Genomic DNA, 6,117 nt, shown 5'->3' with positions numbered 1-6,117 from the left:
AGTTGAATTGAAAGCCTGACAGGGGCAAGATTTCAGATGTCTCCTATCGGGTATCCCCAGCTAAGGCAGGTTGAACCTAGTGAGTATGGGTGACTCTCTCTGCAACATGCTGTAGTCTTATATCCTGCTTTGATACTGTGCAGTATACAGGGAGCCTGGGCACCTGGCATAAGTTTTGGATTTTGCTACGGGAAGCCTAAAAATTAAGGATTGTAATGCCTAAATCTTTTAATGGATCCGGTGGATCAATACCTCCTTTTGCTCCCTTCTATCCTTTGCATTCACTTTTGGAAATGCTGGGATACATCCTGTCCCAGAGGAGGGGGGTGCAGTACTGAAGCACTGCAACAGTAAAGTCACACTTCAGAAAAGCGAGCGTTTCTCCATTTCAACCCACTAGTCTACCAGCATGACATCAGGTGGTGGGTGGTCTTCAGGGTTACAGACACCACTACATTGACCTGGGCGCTGGTTACACATCCTAGCTGGATGGTGCATTGAGACAGATAATTTTGGGGACCAAAAGACTCATCTTAATGTGTGGACTAAACAAAGTTTCTCCTTTCCAGGTAGTGTTCAGAAGTGAAAAATGAGCTTCCTCTGGGATAACCAGAGCTTGCACAAAGCATCTTCCCAGCTGTGGATTTGCAGTAGCTAGAGCTACGCTGGTAGGAGGAAATCTTCCACTTGCTTACAGACACAAACATTTTCTGCCACTCTGCTGCTATAGCAGTGTTAATAAAGTAGATACCTGCAACTTCAGATGCTCCAAATGTTGATGTTCAGATGAGAGTCGTTTTCTTTCTAAGCTAAGGGTTCAAGTCCCACTGCTTCTCTGACCGTGTTTGAGCAATTTTGTCCTGGCCTTTAAATCTAGGTATTTTGACAGGCTCCCTCCATACCTTCTGCTTGAAAGCAGATATCCCGACCTTGTCAAGTGAAGCTGAGAATCAACTACTGTCAGAGCAGATGTGGTATGTCAAACGTGCAATGTGAACAGTTACAGCATTCTTGCTTAGCTTCACTGCTGTATCTGTTCATGGGAGAACAACTGGTCCAGCCTGTGAACCAACAGCCATCTATGTGCATTACAAATTAATTATTTCTGCTCTCCTTGCAGTCAACCTGCATTTCAGAAAGTTGCCCCACTTCTGAGCTTCCAGTGTTACAGCTCTAAGCAGATGAGGACTTGAACTTCAGTGTCTCACACATTTGTTAAGCTGTAAATAGTTATCAACTGGTCTATAATAATAGCAGCAAAATCTGAGTAGCTGCTTGAAGTTTATCCCCCCAGTCTCTGAACTAGTTACACATGTGGGTTTTCACATTTCCTTTGGGAGCATTTGGTAATTGTTATGCAGTGGCCAAAGGTCTCCTGTCACTCTGCCTCTGTGCACCACTAAGCTCATGAAGTACTGAGTTGATGAGCTGCAAGATCTTCAGCTTGTCTGAGAAACCTGGAACTCTGATAAACCTTCTCAGTCAGCCTAGCCATTAGTTTCCCCAAAAGCTGTCTTCACAGCATGATCTTCTCAAGAGGGCCCTCCATCCACTGTTACAGTCCTGTGATCTGGGGGAATTGGAATCAAATGTTATTTTCACACCAACTGGGACAGATGTTGGATGTGTTGCTCTTTTGCTCTCCAAAGGAATGACTTCTGTTCAGGTCCTCATTTGGAGTTGAGGAGCTGAGAGCATGAGTGCAGGAGACTTGCTGGTAGCACTGCAGCAATGTGAAGAGCCTGTGGCCCACTTTGTGCACTGCCAATTTCATGCAGTAAGAATAAAACGAAGAAATGCATGGCATGGTCACAATCTTCACATCTTGAGTTGCTGTGAAGGAAGCTCAGCCCATGCTGACCCGTGGCAGTTCAGGACAACACAAACAGAAGCACTCTGCTGCTGGAGCGTCTCAGAGGTGCACACAGCCCTGTCTGCATGCCCATCACACAGCCTACCATGCCAGGGAAAGGGTTTCAAGATCCTGTTTGAGTCTCCACCTGGAAAGGCTTCTTTGTAGGAACCTAAGCCGGATCACATGGCGCCAAGATGGGGTAAAGCCTTTCTCTGTATCACCTGCCTGTCTTTAGGTGAGCAGTTGTACTGTCCTATGGTAGACAAAGGGAGATGCCCAACTAGTGCAGAAGTTCCTGGCAAGGCCACACTGCTGGGGGCTGCAGGAGGAGTCAGTTTCACTTATTAGGGTGCTGGAATGAACAGTTGTGCCTCTGGTCTGCTGAACCAACCAAGTCTTCATCTGCAGGAGTGCTGCGCATGCCTGGGACTGGCTTAAGAAGACTGGGTCTCTGCCAAGAGGCCTTGTTCCAAGAGCCAGCATGAGATCCATCCCCTAAGGGTGTGGGACAACATTTAGTGGCAGCACTTTATAAGCTACCTGGTACATATTGAATTCCATGAGCACTTGTTCTTGCCTGCTAGTGCTGCTGCTGTGCATCAGCCCAGCTGAATGAAGGATCCCAAGGGAGATTGACTTGGCCAGCTGATCCAGCTGGAAAACTTCTGGGAGAAAGGTTTTAATCCCTGCTGAGAGCTTAATGTGCAGATCCAGCTTTGACAAGGAATGAAATGAAACAAAAAATGAGACAAAAATAAATTGAAATGAAAGAAATCCATACCACAAGAAAGGTGATGTTAAATGGATTGAAATAAGTCGGGGAGGGAATTTTGATGGCTGGGAAGAAGAAAAGGGGCCTCTCAAACATCCATGGTACCAAAGACCACTCAAAGATAGTGAGCTTCAGGAAGCAATAGGTGGATACGCTTCTTTCACTTGCATGCAGTTACACAGCCTCTGGTTTTGTGTAGCTTTCATGGATGTGGTTGAAAATGAAGCAGGCAGTCGTGTGCCCTAAGCTCAGGGACAGATACACATCTTCAGGCAGGACTTGCCATAAGCATGGGCAGTGCTGATGGGTTAAGGCTTGGCCTTGTATCCCCAGCAAATTCCTAGCTCCCTCCTGGACCCCTCCTCCTGAGCCAGGAGGACCAGCCCATCATGTGTGTCCCTTGAACCTCAGTGTCAGGAGCTCAGAATAGCCCTGCTCTCACAAGACTCCTGCACAGGGTCATGCCTGTTTGTGGAGATGATCCGTTTCCACTAATAGCGCTCCAAGACATTCCTTGGCGGGTAGGTTGCCTTCTATATCTCAGCACAACGTGCTGCCATGCAGGAGCTGGACAACTGTGGTGTGTCCTAAGATGGCAGATGCTATTCTTACCCCTGGGAGACTTGCTCGGGCACAGCTCCTTCCTGAGGGGAAAGGTTAAAAACCAGAAGCAGGCATGAGGGTGCTCTCTCTGGTAAGAGACAGATCAAGAGTGGCCCCCGGAAGCCTGTGCAATGAGGCTGGGCCAACCCAGTGCCTGGGTGCTCACCGTGCCCCCCATTGGACATGCTGTCCCAAGGGGAACACAGCAGCTGCCCAGGTCCTTCCAGCAGTCAGCCAGGGCCCACTTTGGGGTGGATGGAGGCATCCCTTCTCTTGAAAAACAGTGAATTAGAGAAATCGCTGGAGATATTCCAGGCCAGGCTGGATGTGGTTCTGGGCAACTTGATCTAGTTGAGGATGTCCCTGCTCACTGCAGCAGGGTTGGACAAGATGAGCTTTGAAGGTCACTTCCAAACTATTCTATGATTTGGGGACCTGAAAGCCCATTTTTTGCTCATCAGCAAGAGACCCCAATCCATGAATCCTTTCCCCTGTGAGGAAGGCAGGTCTTGCTCCAAGCTTGCTCCAGGCCTGGCAGCATTGCAGAAAAACATGGAGCAGCAGCAGCCCATGAGCATGTTCAGATCCAGCATGGAGCTGGGGCCCCGGTGCATTAAATGTGATGCCAGCACCTGAACTTGCCTTCATGCCACTCTCACTGCAGAAAAAGTTAATAAATGTGTGGGTGAGAGATGGAGGAGGTCAGAGTAAGCACAGTGGTAAGGTAGGGTTGATATTGGCCTGGAGAGTGAAGGGAGGGGTTTGGGAGGTGGGGAGTGAGATGGCTGTGTGTGAGGAAACCAGATAATTGATGATAGAGGATGTGGGAGTAGAAGAAATGACAACTCAACATCAGGTTTGGGGAAAAAAAGAATGTGAGAACTGCTGGGAAACACTACAGTGATAACCCACAAATGCCAGTCTAGCTTGTAGGCCACCTCAAGAGAGCTTTGTGAAGCTTAGCTTTAGTTTTGAAAAAAGAATTGACTGCACTGAATCTGTGAAGTAAAGCTGTGTGTTGTTTCACTGCTCCTGCACATGGCTTGTCACTCGTGCCTGCACACCGTGCTGTGGGGAGCTGGCTGTGCGTCGGAGAAGAAAGCGTCCCTAAGCCAGGAGCACAAGCTGTATTGGGAGGAGGCAGTGAACATCCGTACCTTCCCGGAGGGTTGAAGACTTCAGGGGTACTGGCAGACCCCAGCTGGAGGCTGGAAATCCCGAACATGGCCAGATCTCAGCTCCCTGGGAAGGGAAGGCAGCCCGGGATGTGTCCACAGGAGCAACTGCTCTCTCTGGCAGGGGGTAAGTGAATGGGGATGGTGCAGAGTGGCCCAAGGTTTGAACTGCTGCTGTGGTCTGCCCCATGGGGACCCAGCTTGTCACTCTGTGTGAGCCCAGCCTGGGGCTACCACCCATGAATGTGTGTTTTGAAGACTCTTCCAAGAAAATAAACAGCCTAGAAGTGGGAGAGGAGGTGGGAGCAGAAGCTGAGTGTCTGAGTGGTGCCAGCTGGTCCTGCCCATCCTGGGAGGAGGGTGTAGATAGATCATGGAAACATAGGATCATAGAATAGTTTGGATTGGAAAGAACCTTAAGTTCCAACCCCCTGCTACGGGCAGGGACACCTTCACTAGGCCATATAAAAGGGAGATGAACAAATTAATGATTCTGAGCCAGGGGAGGCTACAGGAGGAGCAGAGGCTGGGAAAAAATCCCCACCGGCAGCCCCTGCTGTAACACCTGCTGGATTATCAGGATCAAAGTGGGACACCAGTGTGAGGAAGATGAATTGCTCACTGCTTTATGGAGAAGGAGAGTCATTTTGCATTGACACTCTATCTGTGGAGTGAGGCTGCCTGACACCTGATAGGGGCTTGTGCAAAGGTCTTAAGGAAAACATCAGTCCGTAGCGGCCATAAACGAACACCTCTGAGAGAAAGTTTAAAATAGATGCAGCTGATGGGCTCGTGTAGAGCTGCTGTCCCACATGGATGACCAGGGATCTCCTGAGCTCAAATGCAGCATTCTGGTAATAATACAGCAAATGATTGAAACTCTTTGTCAGTAAATTCAAATTCAGCCATTCACACCATGAGCTCCTGTCGGGAGCCCCAGGAGAGGAGGAATCATCTAAGCCTTGCTGTTAGCATCTCATGACTGGTCTTGTAGGGCCTGCCTCCCCTAGCCCCTTGCCAGCAGCACAGACCTGGTGTCATCACAGTACTGTTGAGAGAAACACAGTTCGGCACAGGAAGGCTTTGGGATCAGAGCCCAGAGAGGTGAAGTCCAAGTTTAGCTATTGTAAGAGGCAGGCAGCAGTGTGGGGTCATGGGATGAGTCTGCTGTGAGACCCTATGAGGAACCCTGCAAGATGCTGTCCCCCTGGAGGCACTTCTCAGGGAGCAGCAGGCACTTTGAGGGACCTGAGGGACTGGTGTGGAGGGAAGGCAACATAGGCTTGTGCTGCGCAGCAGAGCAGTGATGGAGTTGGCACTGCATCTTGAGCTGCAGCAGACTTAGCATGTATCTTCTCAGGCCATGGTTGTGATTGAGCTGTAAAACACCCTGGCTGCTGCTGCCTGGTGGCATGTCATCATCATTGTCTCCTACTGGAGCTGTTCTGCTTTACACAACTGATTTGCTCTTCAGGAGGAGAGGGACTTGTATCCTTCCCTTGGCATCTCAGGGGGACGTAAAGAGAAATTAACATTTAGGCCGACACCAAGGAAATTCGTCTGCCAACATGAAATAAGGAGGCTGTTGACAAATTTCCTGAAGATGAAAAAGGAACTTTTCTGCATCATAAAAAGTTAGTTTAGGAAATGTCACTGGAAAACTCTGTTACGTATGCTGTGTACACTGCAGTGACTCAAAACCCTATGGTAAT

Source organism: Pezoporus wallicus, unplaced genomic scaffold (genome assembly GCF_028554395.1).
Source record: "Pezoporus wallicus isolate ANWC-B61680 ecotype Strahan unplaced genomic scaffold, APGP_CSIRO_Pwel_v1 contig_8723, whole genome shotgun sequence".
NCBI classification, from domain to species: Eukaryota; Metazoa; Chordata; class Aves; order Psittaciformes; family Psittacidae; genus Pezoporus; species Pezoporus wallicus.
Note: the sequence above shows the minus strand (reverse complement) of the source record.